Source organism: Hemicordylus capensis, chromosome 3 (genome assembly GCF_027244095.1).
Source record: "Hemicordylus capensis ecotype Gifberg chromosome 3, rHemCap1.1.pri, whole genome shotgun sequence".
NCBI classification, from domain to species: domain Eukaryota; kingdom Metazoa; phylum Chordata; class Lepidosauria; order Squamata; family Cordylidae; genus Hemicordylus; species Hemicordylus capensis.
Window position 1 is genome coordinate 130,306,252 of NC_069659.1, and position 16,097 is coordinate 130,322,348.

Consider the following 16,097-nt stretch of genomic DNA (forward strand, 5'->3'; position numbering starts at 1 on the left):
CATGCCCCTGGTTTGGCTCAGTTTGGGGGGGGGGGGGGCAGTTCATTGAGCCTTTTTGTAAAAATACTAAATTTTGTCTTTTTAAAAAATGTATCCACTCCAGGGGCTTCTCCAAGGTGGTGGGGGGTCCATGGAGGTTCCCTCTCCCCCCACACCAGCCTTCTGTTTTTTAATAAAATCACTCATTTTGGGCTTCTTCGGCCCTTTCCTAGGCCTATTCCCCGGCGCGGTGACCATTTTAGAGATTGCCCCACCTGCGCAGTCAGACCCTGTATGGCCGGGTCATGCTTTAAACTGTTTTTGTGTTACATGGTCTCCATACAACCCCTGTAGCATATCTAAGCAATTCATCTCTGGATGGGCCTCCATTGTGTAGAAGATCTCCATGCCAGTGTTAGTAGCTAAGGAGGCCATGCCAGCATGGAGATTTCCCACATATTACTAGGCCCAATCCATGTGAAGAGCTGCCCAAGAATGTATAAGGTAGGCCAAACGTTTGCAAGATGAGATGGTACCCCTCATGAAAGGCTTCTTGTTTGTGGGGTGGGGAGTTCCACTCACAGGAAATCATGGTTTATGCCAAAACTAGCCTTTCATTTGAGGGTGTAAGTACTGACAAGAGGTCAACTCTTAGCAAGCTTCAAATACTAGTTATGGTTCAGGTGAAAAGAAAACAACCCTCCTTCTGCTGAAACCAGTGGCTAAAATACCAGTCCTTGGGAGAATAAAGGTACTCAGCTTTCTAAGGGGGCAGTGGTGTGTGAATGTTTAAGTGTATGTTATAGAAAGATGCTCAGAGGCAAAGAGATCAGGCCTCTTAGACCATATAAACAGGAGGGAAGTCCAGCAAGTGCAAATTTTTCTCACCCCTTATATGACAAATTATACCTGCTAAAACCTATACAGCTATTAAACACACAGGAGCCTCCTTTTTCCCACTACACGTCACTTGAGTAATGGTGGCTTAATAGGTGTGAACACTTTGTTCATAGTAAACGAAGATGAAATGATTTTTTAAATTAAAAAACTGTTTTCTTTCTAGAATACACACACCATGACCACTTCTTCATAACGATATAAGACAGCCAAGGTCATCTCTCTATGACAGTTTGTCCATACGCTCCAAGAAAGTTGATGGGTAAATATTATCCCTTCTGCACTAGCTACAAGATTCAGGCAATGCAAGTTTCCTCGTGGGAGTAAATGGGCTTGACTTTGGTGCCTTCTTATCTTGCAGCTCTCATTTACTGTTCCCCCCCCCTGCTAACAGATGAAAAAGCAACACTAATACATTCTGCTATTCGTTCCATCAGCTATCATTAGTACCTACAACCTGCTAAGATTTCAATTACATTATTTAAAATAAAATACTGTGGATAACTGTACCACAGTCTATGGGTGAAAAAATTCTTTTAAAAGTTCATACAAGAAAATACATGTAAAGCTCATAAAAGTAAATATACAGCAGTTTCAAATATCTTGTTTGTGATATATTGAGAAGTAGGGGTGTGTGGGCCAGCTGGTTCAAATCCGGACCAGATTCAAACTGACCTGGTCCAGCTTGAACCAGGCCTGGTTTGAAATCCTCAAGGATTCCTCTTTACAAGTAAATGGGGCGTCCCTAATCCTAATGGTAAAGGTGGCAGGTTGGGGGTGGGTAGCAAAGGAAAGTAGCTTCTGTGCTATTAGAAGAGGTAGCAATGGGGAATCCTCCAAGCCCCTCCCCTAGTTTGGGCCTCTGCACATGTGCAGAGGTCATGAAAATGGCTTCTTCATGTGCACAGAAGTCCAAACCAGGTTGCAGCAGGCCCGGGCTGTCCTTTTGGAGGCTGGCGATGGGCTGGGAGGAAGCTGGCCCAGCTCAGCTTCGGGCTTGGCTGAACCAGGCTCGTTTGGGTCATCAGGTATACTTGTTAAAGGGAATAGGGATGTGCAAACTGCCTTGATGTCGAACAGGTTCGACGTCAAGCCGGTTCAGTTCAACAGACAGGGGTTGAACCGAAACAGCCCCTGTTCACTCTGACCCCAGACCAAACACCCCCTGACTGTTCTGGGGTTTGCGGACCTTTTTTATTATTTTTATTTCATTTTATTTTTCTGGGGAAATTTTTTTAATGTTACTTACCCCCTCTGGGAGAGTTGTTGGAGGCAGCGGGGGGAGGGGTCCGCTGAGGTCCCCCCCCCACCTCAATGCAGTCTGAACTGGCACGTTCGGACAGCTCTTCGGCCTGTTTGGACCTTCCCCCTCTGCGCAGCAGCCATTTTGGAGGCCTCCACGCCTGTGCAATTGGCCTCTGAGAGGCCTGGGTCATGCCAGGCCTCTCAGAGGCCAATTGGGCAGGCATGACAGCTTCCAAAATAACCGCCTCACCGAGGGGGAAGGCCTGAACGAGCCAGTTCGGGCTGCATTGAGGCCAGTGGAGAAGGGGCAACCCTCATGGGACCCCCCCCTCGCCTCCAACAACTCCCCCGGAAAGGGTAAGTGACATAATTATTTTTCAAGGTCCATGACCCCCCCGCCCCTGGACTGAACTGAACAGGGGGCGGGGGGTTGAGAGGGATGCCGGACTGAACTGGCCCGGTCAGGTTCGAGTCCAGTCCTGGCTCGAACCGAACTGGGCCAGCCGGTTCCGTGCACATCCCTAAAAGGGAATCCTAGAAGATTCCCTTTTAGAAGTAAAGGGGGCATACCTAATCCTAATGGTGAAGGCAGCTGGTGGCGGCGGGTGGGTAGCGAGAGGAGGGAGCGGAAGTTGCAGGTGGTGATGGAGATGGGGGCTCCCTGATAGGGAGCCCTGACAGCTTGTGGTAATGGCATGGTGACACAAATGACCTCTGTGCATGCACAGAGGCCTGAACCAGGCCACAGCTAGCCCAGGCTTTCATTTGGGAGGCCAGCAGGGGGTTTGGAGGAGCTCCTGCCTCCTCCCCTAATGATATGGAGGCCACTTTCTTTCACTACCCTCCCTGACCCACCACCTTTGCCATTAGGATTAAGGATGCCCCCTTTACTTGTAAAGGGAAATCCTCAAGGGTTGCCCTTTACAAGTATACCTAAGTCAGTCTGTGAACTGGTTCTTAGAACCAGGGCTTGGTCTGGTTCAAATCTGGCCAGCTTGATGTCGGGCCCAGCTCAAAGCAAGCTGGCTCTCACATCCCTATTCAGAAGCCACCCTATAGATATTCTACAAGACTGTTGTGAATCTATGTTATTATTAAAAGGGGAGGGGAGCCTGATTATTACACATTGTCCATGTCCTTCATATGAGCTAAAAAATATACAAATTTAAAAAGAGGCAGATTTATATACTGATATTACTTTAAAGATACCATGTTGAACTCAAATCCCAAAGTGTAAGGATATAGTAAGAAAACTGACCAGTTGAAAATAGTTTTGGACAATGGAGCAATAATGTATTTGTAAAGAAAAAGAAGGATGTTAATAAAGAGACACATAAGATGGACCTCTGATAATGTCAATGGTAATTTCAGAGCTGTAATTGAAGATGGAAACTAGCCCAGGAGGGCAGGCAGAGAGACAGCTTGAGGAGCAACTCCTCACTTAGTTTTTGTTTTTATTTTGCCCAGGAGGAAACACACTTTTGGAGGCAGATATAAGTCATTAGGTTTGGGGGGAAATTCAACAAAATAAGAGGGGAGGGGGACTCTTAAACTACTTAGGGAGAATCTGCACCCAACTAGGGCCAATATAGCCTGAATGAAAAGCCACCTAGCAATCACAATTTACATCCCAGGAGTCATGTAGTGGTGGGGGGATGCGCTGGTACTTCTCGGCTTCTCTGGCTGTTGGGATAGGCATGGCCATAGGGGCTGTCATGGAGAGCGCCTGCCCTTCTGAATTTGCAGCGACATCACTGCATCCCAGTTCTTTACTCACGAAAATCTCACACTGTAGAAAAGGTCAGAGCGGTAGTTAAAATGATGATTTAATACAACTAGTTCATAAGTAGCACAGTTTCACCACTTGTAACTCTTCCAGGTTGCTCCCAGTTACATAATTGCCTGAAGTGATAACAGAGAATGATCCATGATAAAACTGATCTGTGATAGCAGTTTCACACATCCGTGTAATGAAGTGATGGCTGTTATAATTACCAAGTGAAAAACGTAATCACCACAACTCAATGCAGGTAGGCACAAACCCAGAAATATCAACAGAAAAAGTCAACTAACTCTATGCTGGATTGTAGCCTATCTGTGAATGCACAGTTGGTGTGGCCTGTATTATTTACCAACTTTTAGAAACTGCTGTCATAGACATTCCCATTGATCAGAAGTTGTGGGCAGTGCTCCCTCTAAGGCATGCGCATGTGTGCATGCTCACAAGTTTTTTTTATGTCCGCTCAGTTAATTTTAGATCCTGCTCAGGTTGAATCAGGAAGGCCCATTCTGAATGCACGTGCACACATACTACCTTGATACTGCCGCTCAGAACAAAATTCATTCCACACACAGATGCAAAAAATTAGAGAGAACACTGGTTGTGGGTGCATGTAATTTGCATAGGATCAAAGCTGGTTCTTTGATACTTCTGTTTAGCCAATTACATTGGTAAGGTGTCAGAACTTTAAGTTTTACAGAACCCTTCTTCAGGAAAGAGATAGGAATAAAACAAAGGAGCCATCTGAACCATGCTAGATCATGTATTTCCTTCTTTGACACCAACAAGGAAATCATTGTGGTATTTATTAATTACAGCAAGCTTCCTATGTTCTGAAGCACCTGACCAAATTAAGCTGAGATGAGAATATCGTTTCATACTTTAATGAGAATTTCCTTCTTTTTATAGACTTAAATCAGAGCTTTTATTTTACCCTAGATTTCTAATGTAGGTTAACTAGGCATCAAGATGAGATAGCAAAAATGTTCCTTAATTAAATAAAACTTGCAAATAAGGATGCTGGCCTAAAATTTTTGTTTTTAAATCAGAAGAGAGCCCCATTGTCTTGTTTCCTGCTCCAGTTTCAGCATTAATCTAGTCCAACTTCCATTTCTCTTAATGTGTCAGATCTTTTCCTCAGAGCATATAATTTAGATGAATATTCATTCAACAAAATCGAGAGAGAAATAGTTACCAAGAATGATTCTGGAAACTGGATAACGGCCTAATGCCAAGGCACATGTATACTGTTAGCTTCCTGAAGAAAAGTGAAAAGTGCATTCCACTGCAAAAGGGAACATTTGATAAATATCAATTTAATTTTAGGAGATTGTGCTTGCCATGAGAAATATCAGCTTACAGGCACACATTGCTAAACCCCATCTGTTCTGTCAGCATTTTCCTCCTGTTATTTAGGAGGAAGCGTGACACATAAATATATGCAGTTGGTAACTGGACCATTAGAGGGTACCATAGTTCCATAGAACCCAGTGTTAGACAGAACACAGAGCTTTCTCCCTGGCAGGCCTGCCACTGAAGCCAGGAACCTCTATGTGAAATGAGGCCATTTGACCTGAGAGTGGAGCACTTACCCTGCCTCTAGTGTTGGCAATCTGTTCTGGGGACATTTCGGATCTGGGCATACATGCGTATCTCAATATTGTATCACACTATTGTAATTGTGACAATAAACAAGCAAGACACAAAAGGCAATTTATCAATGACAAAATACTACATACATTTCATTGGATGTCATCCAATTATTGCTCCAATACCAGAGATAAAATAAATATTCTGGTTTTTATTTAGGCATTTATGGCTTGTTATTGATTGCTCAGGGGGAAATGTATGGCTGAGATGGGGGCGGGGGCTTATACATTAAGCACATGCGCTCAAATGAGAGATTACCATGCCTGGATGGGTTGGCCTATTGGTTCTAAGCAGTATGTTTTATATTTCCATTATGTTTTCAGTACTTACATTATAAAGTAGCTTCTGACAGCTATTTTGGAATGATATAATTGTGTTACAAACATTTTATTCAAAATAAATTCACTCCAGGCAAAGGAAGGTCCTCCTTTGAAGACCGACAGGAGTTCGCTTCAGACTGCAGCTTTCGCCACCCCTGCTGCAAAAGTGAGAAAAGCTGCCCCTTCTGAAGTTCCCTCTTTTGCACAACTATGAAAGCTACAGAAGCCCTGTCCTCCTTCACATCCAGTCATTCTACCCTCACCACTTTTTAACCCAGAACTGTGAACTTTATTGTGATCGTTGTGATACTAGACCAGCCTTGCTATGCAACCTTCTTAGAAACCAAGCAAAATGATTCATTTGACTTTTCAGCAGTTTGATTTATGAGTTTCAAATATAGTTCCTCCCAGATGGTATGGTACTATTCTGCATGTACTGGTGAAATACAATAGAGCCTTATATTTCTGAGTTACTGGGGCATTTCCAAATATCTCAGACAACAAAAATATCAGATTGGGGGGGGGCGGGTTATGGCTCTGCTATTGTGCCTTAGCAGGTGACACTTTTCCTATCATTATGCTGGGAAATTTTGCAGCAGTTGTGGTTAAAGGCTCAGGAGCAGAAGCAGGCGGTAAAGGTGATAACCCCAGATCACAGAAATAGAAGGTTTGGTTATGTTTTTGCTAATTTTCTGTATACCAGTGTACCCATCATTACAGCACTGTGATGAGAAAAGTCACCACCAGCCAACCTATGTAAACCTAACCATCCAGAGCTAGAAAAAATCCAAATAATAAGAGGTTGCACTATGGATATTTAGATGCAATAGATTAGATTTATTGAAAAGTAAATTTGTTCAGGATCTAGTCTGCTTCTATCAACCTGTTCACTATAAGACAGACATCTTGCTATCTTTATTCCTGGCAGAGACTCTGTGCTGTTAACAGCTGTATGGCAGGAACAAATTTCAGTAAGTGAAACATTTGCCATTATTTATTCTGCATTCTACACCAGTTGAATTTCTGTTTGTTGTGTAACTGATAAATGAATCAGGGGGACAACCCAACCCAAACAACTCATTGTCTTCAAGAATCTTGCCTTCAAACCTGTGAAAGTCTTTTCTAAACTGGAACATCTATCCTTTTATTACTAATATCTGCACTTAAGAGTCTTGTGCCATCACCTTTTTTCTAATCTCTCTGCTTGGGTGCTCCCATCCTTAGTAAGGATCTGAACAGAATCTTCCTGTTAGAAATGGAGGAAACTGCTAGCTAAGTTGAGTAATGAAATCCTTCCTTTATTATTCCTTCTTTTATTACTGCATTCTAGTTTGGACAGAAACAATATATTCTGTCTAGCATGGAAAGGACATTCTAGTAAGTTGGTAGTAGCTAGTTGTATTGGTTTACTGACTGAGCCTTCCCAGTTACAATGGTGGAGATCAGTCAGTTTCTTACAGCCAAGTCTTTAGGGAGGATCAGGTTCTAAGGAATGGGGCAGAAATCAGTAGATGATGAAATTCTGTCACATATATACCAGTTCTTGAACTCTTAGGCTAAAGGGAACATTTTTCATCTCTCCCTCCAGAACACAGGCAATATAATTTCACTCCACTATAGGGTGGCTGGGAATGATAGTGAGCAATGTTTGCACGCAAAAATCCAGAGCCAAGTCCTTGTACCCAAGTATTGTCTACTCTGGCAAAGGCACTCCCAGCACAGCTCCTTGAGGTCCTTCTCAAGAGAGATGCCTGGAATGTTTACTACAGGGGTGTAGCTATAATTGAGTGGATGGGTTCAAAGAACCTGGGGCTCCCAGCTCCTGAGGCCCCCCAGCTCCACCCCTCCCCATTTTCTTCATTATCTCCCTCACTCCAAGGGGCTGCCGGGGAGAGGAGCAAACACAGGCCCCCTCTTCCCTAGCTATGCCCCTGGTGTACTACAAAATGGTTTCTGCTTATATTATGTTGCAATGCTGTTCACACTTTCCTGGCAGTAAGCCCTATTGTACACAATGGGGCTTATTTTTGATTATATAAGTTTGGGATTGTACTGCCCTACATGTATCCAAGAAATGGAGATTCAGAAGTTGGAGATTGCAACTGCAGGAATAAGAGTGACCAAATTTTGCCTAAAGCAATATCTGTGGTGAATCTGAGGAGGTCTTGTTCAACCCCACAAAAACAAAACCTGAAGGGATTCTGCAGGAAGTTGAAAATAGTGTAGATAAGATTAAAATTAGCCCAATGCTCAAGAGAAGTTTTTGTCCACATCTCTAATAGTTAAGTCCACTATCTACTCTGTGATTCCTGAAGCCTTTAGTTTGACTAGTTCTGTTGCTTCAATATTTTGTCAGCCAAGAGGCCTCAATGAATCTTCTCATTTTGTTTTTGATGTTTATTCTATTGCCCTATGTTGCTAGCTAAACTGTAGGCTGAATACAAGGTAAGGGCTTCTTACTTCTGCTGCTGATCAGCACTGCAAGCTAATAATGATTGGTGACCAAAATTATTTCTACAAATAGAATATTCTGTATTAGCTTTCATGTTGACCTGTCATCCTGCCTGCAGCTGCACTGGAAAAATATAACAAAGAACCTTTGAAAAGCTGCAGAGACATTTATTTTGAAGTCTCCAATATAGTGCTTTCCTTCTGCATTTATTGGCATATGTTACACTGAAATAAATGCACTCTGCAGTTCCAAATTCCACTGAGGCTGTACAAATCTGACTGCTATAATTAATGTAGTTTTAAGGGGAAAGAGTTTTCAAACTGATCAATCTATAATTATGTGTATTGAAATTGGATTTCCCCCCTTCAGACTTTACTAGCTATAGCTTAAAGCAGTGCAACATTTTGGACTAGTTGTTTATTTGACAGAAGCCTTTGTTGTGGATGAAAATCACATGTGGATATGAGTGTATATTATTGAAATGAATAATAATGACACATTTAGCTATTACTTCTTAACGTGAAGAAAAACTCTATTACCCAACATCATAAACTGTGATATTAATTTTAACGAAACATTCAGGGATTCAAATCCTATGTGCTTAAATCCTTAATCAATAACTATATTCCCTGGAAGGCCACTTTAAGATAAAAGTTAGGGTGGAAGGCCCAGCTCCCACCTCCAAAGTGATCAATTTTCATCTGTGGCAAGTCCTCTTATTTTAATTCAGAAAAAGTAACATTTTAAAATAACAATCAGAAGTTTGGGAAACACTGCCCTAAATTCATAGGAGAAGCCCTACTAAATTTAAAGTTGGCAGCTCTGATAAGAGATGACAGATCTCTTTCCACCAGTGATAACAAGAGGAAATAGGTCATGGAGATACTTGTCAAATTGCAATGCCTGTCTTCCAGGACATAGAAAATTGGTATCCCAGCAGTTTCTTTTAATAAAAAAATGACATTCTCAGGGTTTCATCTCATGCCCTGGCAGAAAGTTATATAGAGCTATCGTGTCGATCAGCTTCTGAAATGGTTAGAGTGTTGGACTAGGATCGAGAGACTCAAGTTCAAATATGTATCCCACCATGAAACTCACTGAGTTACTCTAAGCCAGTCACTTCTCTCTCAGCCTAACCCACCTCACAGGGTTGTTGTGAGGATAAATATAACCATGTACACAGATCCGGGCTCCTTGGAGGAAAAGTGAGATATAAATGCAGATAAATATATTAATCTGCAATATACAAAATAGATTGGCATGATTTAATCCAATGACTGTGTTGGACAGGAGGGTATTTTTGTTTATTTCTGTAGCAAAATAGTCAAGTGGTATATAGTCTCATCCTACCTATAGAACTATTATGGCCCATTATCTTCATTACTACTAATTTTGGTATCAGATATTATGGCTAATAATATTATTGTATATTTTATATGCAATTGTGATAATGTTGCTGAGGGTAGTTAAATACAGATGGGCAATAGCATATTTTAGAACCACTTTTCTACAACATCATGAAACTGAAGGCCGGGAAATTCAGGACCAATGAAAGGAAGCACTTTTTCACACCGCGTATAATTAATCTATGGAATTCTCTGCTACTAACTTGGATGGCTTTAAAAGGGGCTTAGACAAATTCATGGAGGACAGGTCTATCAATGGCTACTAGTCTAACGGCTATAGACCACTTCCAGCAGAGGCAAGAAGCCTCTAAATACCAGTTGCAGGGGAGCAACAGCAGGAGAGGGGGCAGGCCCTCACCTCTTACCTCTTAGAGGCATCTGGTGGGTCACTGTGTGAAACAGGATGCTAGACTGGATGGGCCTGAACCAGCAAGGCTGTTCTTTTCTGTTCTAACTCCCCATGCAAAATCCTGTCTCCAGTCTAACTTTCTGCTTCTCTGATAGCAGCTGTGCTTATTGCCAAATGTTCCATGACTGACACATTTCCCCACATCATACCTCCAGGGATCCCCCAAAGATCAGGGGCACGACAAGGTTGGAGTGGGCTCTGGGACAAGATGGCCCCCTGTCCCCCTCCCAAGCCTTCTGCCTTCTCCTCCTCTCCCCATGTCTTTGCTGCAGAAGAACTGGTGAAAAATGAATAATTCGCTGCAGACTTTTTCTCTTGCTCCTAAACAAATACCTCACATTTCCCACACATCAGAGCAAAGAGTGAACTGTTGTCCAGCCAGCAAGTCCCCTCCCTCAAGGGCCAAGGACCTTTGTCCCACCCACCTTATTCAATAGTGGACTGGGTCTTATGATCAGTGAGACCCGGTTTAGGGCGCTGAGTAGGAAGAGTGGGCTAAGCCCTCTCTCCCCGCTCACGAGCGGGCAGGGAGCCCTGGGCAGCTGGATCGGCCACCCACATGATGGCCAGCTCCGATATGGAGCCGGCGGGGGCGGGGGAGCTTGGGGGCCATGCGGCCCCCGGAAGCCGCAGTATGCCCTGCGCAAGCACGCAGGGCATACTGGGGAGACCCCCAAGCTGGAAGGCTGCTTTTAAGCCTCCCGGCTGGGGGTCTACTCACAAATAGCCACGGCACAGAGCCACGGAGCAGAGCCACGGCGCGGAGCCACGGCGCGGCTACTCACGAGCAGATAGCCTGGGTTTGCGGAGTGCTAGCTCCGCAAACCCGGGCTAAGTGGTGGGCTACAGGAGCGGGTTAGCCGCTCCAGAACCACCGGGCTCGGCTGCAAGCCTGGTGGTTCTTACGATCACAAAAATCAGGCTCGGATTTTCCTAGCCCAATTTTTGTGTTCGTAAGAATAGCCCCAGTATCTATAGAATATTTGTGAAGATTCCATATCACAGGAGGACAGGCAACAGCTGTGGAGAGGAGATGCTCATTGGTGATAGGCAGGATGGCAGGCATTTCTTACATAAAATACAGGCATTCCTAAGTATTAATAAAACATACATCTTGAGCATGACCAGCAGATTATAGAGATGAATGCTTACTGGTGTCAAGGAATCTTATACGTCTTATTTATCATGTGATATAAGAAAGATCTTAAAGACTGCTGCTCTTTTTACAAAATATGGCTTCACAATTTCAGTCTTCACATCCTCAGCTTTCCCAGAATGACACTTTTGAGCATGTGTATGTGTCATATATTATTTGCTTCAAATAAATAAAAAAAATGAAAATCTGCTATTTTTGTTTGTGCTAACACTATTATTTCCTGTCCTCATTTTGCACTCTGGTGGGGACTCAGATTATACCCAGGGCTGCTGACCTATATGCACCCATCAACACTAGCCTTATCAGTGTGCATAAACATTATTCTTCTACCTTCTCATGTATTATTTTTGAAACGTATTAGCTAGCTGTAACGTTAATTCTTGCTTCAAAGCCACATTGCATTTTGCAGCTAACTTTAGCAAGCTGTGTTACTAAGAACAACAGGGGAGGTGAAGAAGATCACACCAAAACAGAGAAAGGGGGAAGAGAATAAAATTCCATCGGCCTACTTGACCCAATGGTGTTCTAGCCCCACCCCTCTCGGACTCTAGCAGCAGCCAGCCACACTGGATGAAGAACCATCTATTGGCCTATTTTAACCTATGTGTATTTCTTTATTTAGCTGCCTCAGGTTTTTCTGTTGGAAAAGAAAGATGGGATTAAAATACTGGTAAAACAAATAAATTAATAAAATATTGCATTGATGCTCTAATTAGATAGCTCTAACATTATTGTTTCCTACCATGAGATTGTATGTTATTTTTGTTCAGGAAACTCATCACCAAGTCTGAGATCCTTGTAGTTTTTCCATTTATAGGAACATAGGATGCTGCCATATATCAAGTCTGACCTCCTTGCTACTCCGGTACGTCGTGGACTGGAAGTGGCCGGAAGTGGCTGGAAGTGGCTGCTACACATGCACATGTTGTGATGTGCGCACACGCAACAGCCACTTACAGCTGCTTCCAGTCTGCAATGTACCAGGGTGGCAAGGAGGTACGCTGCTGCCCCAGCAGGACCATTTTTGAGAAAAGAGCCAGTGGAGGAAATGTGGCAGAATGGAGGGGAAAGACACCCTCCCAGTACTTAAAGTTATCCCCCCCCCACCTTCGAACCAGCTGAACTGCCAGTCTTTCAAACTGGTCTGGAGGCCCATAGGGCCTCTGAACCGGTTCTGTGCACATCCCTATTAAGCATAGGCAGTAGTAGGCTTCCCCAGTGAAGGGCAGCAAAAGTTCAAGGATCTAGACCCATTCATTGTGGCTGGGATTGAGGGGAGTTGTAGTTCAACCACAGCTGGAGGGCCAAGTTAATTTCAGTGGGACTTCCATTAAGTAATTTAGTCAGGACATCAGCAAGTATTCCAAGTAAGGTCTGAACAGCTTAGCAATGAACTTCTTCAGAGATTTGAGGCTGTCTCTGGCTTTGTGCCTTAGTTCTCCTTTTGTAAAAATGAGGGTGATGGCGTTTCAAAGGCTTGTAGCATGGACAACAGAGATTTTTTAAAAACAAAATTATGAAACTATTTTAAAACTGTGATAGAAATAATGGATTTTCTCTGATGAACACACCACACACTTTGTTGTCCCTTATTTTCCCTTGAACATTTTTGTTAGACAAGAACAACATCCAGAATGTCAGACTTCTAAAGCAGATATATGGTACCTTATCCCAGGTACTGCCCACATACTTCTCACAAACATGACTGCAAGGTCTCAAAAGGAAGATGTCGTTCCATATATTACTATAATGGCTAAGCAATGGGGGAACCCTTTCAGTTTCAGGAAAATACTGTTTGTTTTTTAAAGTCCCACATCTCCCTCACATGCACAAGAAAACCCAAACCAGAAAATCCTTAGCTACACATGAGTAATTTGAGGATTCTGAGGGATGAGGGATGACAGTTGAGGGCAGTTCACAGACACAAGGAAAAGGAACAAAGCAGATGGTGAAATGGGTTTGGCTGAATGGAAAGCCAGCACAGCGAGTTTTCCCCTCAAGAGCAGGTGGTAGAAGCAGGTAGGCTAAAGAGAAAGCAAGCACAGCAAGCTTTGCTCTAAGCCAACCCCCAAAATGCAAGCCATGCAAATCGGGGTTTCAATGGTTTAGACATTGCTGGTTGAAATAAATAGAGAAAAAAGAAAACAGAGAAAATTGGAAGTCTGCATGTCCACATTTCTGAAAATGTGCAAAAGGATAAATGAAGTTTACAGCAGTGAGAACTTTGAACAGGCATGTGCGCATAGGAAAATGATAGCAAGGCAGTTGGGAAAGATTAGAACATTGGGCTAATGACTGTTCATTTGACAGGTATATATATTTGAAGAACTGCAGGTAGCCACTCATAGCTACTGTAGATTGTGTGGCAGAAAAGGCAGACAGAATAAGAGACCAATTTCTGAGACTGAGAAGAGAAAAAGATGAAAATCTACCACAGCTATATGAGATAGACAAAAGTCAACAAGGAAGAACAAAAAAAAAAAAAATCAAAGAGAGATTTAAGAGATGGAGGGGGGAAACGGAACAAAAATGCAGATGGAAACATCTAAGCAGGAGGGAAAGGAAGAAAATAATCCATTGGCAGTCACAAACCCATAGCTAAGGTGTCAAAAGTAAGATTCTAGGAACTAACAACAGTCAGAAAATAAAATGTAGGCACTTGAATGAGGAAAATGGAATGACATGAATGTGTTTATAGTAAAAATAAAATGTCTGTAATAATAATAAGTGAAATATAAGAAACAAAAAGTAGGGCGCAATACAATTTTTCATAAGTCCCTCCTCGTGTGTTCATATCTTTCACAGGATGCTCTAACTAGACAATATCAATTTTCTCTTTCCATCTAGTTTGTTGCCATTTCATAGTTTTTCCTTTAAAAAAAAATCATTAACTTTTGCATTAATTTCACTGCTAGTTTGGGGGAGATTATGTAACCTCACCATATCTGCTCCAACTGTCCTTGTTTACCAGGGATGGGTCCTTTTTTGTTGTTACCTCTCCTTGCTAAATCACTTTTTCTATTTTCTCCCTATTTTTGCTTGCTGGGAATGACTTGTTAAGATTTTGTTAGAGTGAGTTTCTAGAGTTGTCATTCTTCAGGATTTATCTTCTTCCTCGCCCAGAACAGGAAGTTCTATCCTGCCTTGCAAATCATGACCCCCAACAATAAGCACCTCCATCTTGCTTGGATTTAGCTTCAGTTTATTATCTCTCATCCTCTCCCATCCTGCCTGTAGACAAAATTCAAGGGGCTAACATCATTTCCTGATGATGACAACAAGGAGAAATAGATTTTGGTGTCATCATTATATTGATAACACCCAGCACTAAATCCCCTGATGACCTCACCCAGTGGTTTCATGTAGATGTTAAAAAACACTGGTGACAAAATGGAGTCTTGGAAAACTCCATAGTATAGCTCCTGTTTTGAAGAGCATCTTCAAAATATGTCACAATGAGGTATTGTTTCCAGAAGCAAATTTGAAACAGAAGGAGTTGGAGTTAAACCCCTAACAATCCAGAAAAGCTCTACTGGACGAAAACTTGCAGACACAATATGCACAGAATAAAATCGCTTCCTTGCTGCATGTATTGCCACAGTGTATGCCTTTAGATGGGTTCTATGCTGTGTCTTATCAAATTCAAGATGTGTCCTTCTCCATTTGTGCTCTAGTTGACTACCTTGCCACTTCAGCTCTCGTAGCTCTTCTATATATTATGGAGCTAATTTTGAAGCGGGTCAGAGAGGATGCTTAGGGACAATCGTATTTACTGCCCTGAAAAGTTCCCTGTTCCAAGTATCCACCAGGGCATCAACATAATAACCGGCAGAACTCTAACCCTCCAAGGCCTTTTGGAATCCTACTGGATCCAACAGCCTTCTCAGGTGGACCATTCTAATAGATCCACCACCCCTGCCAGGGTCAGACGTGACCGTGAAACCAACTTAACCAGGGAGTGAGCCATCCATGACAATGGGGAAACTACAAGAAACCCCACCTATGGAACACCCCCCTGATCAGAGGAAAAGACCAGATCCAGCGTGTGACCAGAAATATGGGTAGGTCCCAGGACTGGTTTGGATAGGCCCATAGTTATCATGGCCGCTATGAACTCCTGAGCAGCACCAGACAAGCCAGTCCCAAAGTGGACATTGAAATCACCCAACACCAAATGCCTGGACCATTCCAAGACCAAGTCAGCTACCAGCTCCATCAGCTCAATTAGGGAGTTTGTTAGGGAGTGGGGTGGGCAGTATACTAATAGAATCCCCAATCTATCCTGAGTCCCCAGCCTAAAATACAAACACTCACTATAAGTCAATTCTCTCACAGGGATCCTGGTATGGGAGATGTTATTCTTATGGACCACAGCCACTCCACCCCCCGCCCTCCACTTCTCCTAACCTGCTTATCACCAGAATACCCTGGGGGAAGAGGTTGGGCCCACACAGGACCACTAGCCTTCCCTACCGGTTATACAAGCCAGGTCACCGACTTCATCCAAGATCAATTCATGTATGATTTTGAGCTTATTTTGAACCACCCTGGCATTATAAAGGAACATGGTTAGGTTCAGTGGGGAGTGCAAAATGAGAGCTGACAGGGCAGCCGGAGAGCTGACAGGGCAGCCAGAAGGCTAGGCATTAGGGAAAACATCTTAAACGTAAGAGCTGTTCAACAGTGGAACAGTCTGCCTCATGAAGGGCTGGGCTTTCCTTCACTGGAAGTTGTCAAGTAGAAGCTGGATGCCCTCTGTCAGGGTTGCTGGAGCAAATTCATGCACCGACCAGGGGGTTGGAT

The 16,097-nt window shown here is 43.1% G+C and overlaps 1 protein-coding gene and 1 long non-coding RNA gene across 2 annotated transcripts in view; one reads left to right on the forward strand and one right to left on the reverse strand.

Moving 5' to 3' along the window:
* GABRA5 (gamma-aminobutyric acid type A receptor subunit alpha5) overlaps nucleotides 1-2,254 on the reverse strand; it is a 109,651-nt gene extending 107,397 nt beyond the window's left edge. Inside the window, exon 1 of the mRNA XM_053312033.1 lies at nucleotides 2,126-2,254. The gene's annotated coding sequence lies outside the window, so the exon portion shown is untranslated. The remainder of the gene's footprint in view (nucleotides 1-2,125) is intronic.
* A 142-nt stretch (nucleotides 2,255-2,396) lies between these two features.
* Nucleotides 2,397-6,932, forward strand: LOC128352438 (uncharacterized). Its single transcript, XR_008320414.1, has 3 exons — nucleotides 2,397-2,478; nucleotides 4,001-4,151; nucleotides 5,963-6,932. It is a non-coding gene; the product is annotated as an uncharacterized LOC128352438 (long non-coding RNA).
* The last annotated feature ends 9,165 nt before the right edge of the window (nucleotides 6,933-16,097 follow it).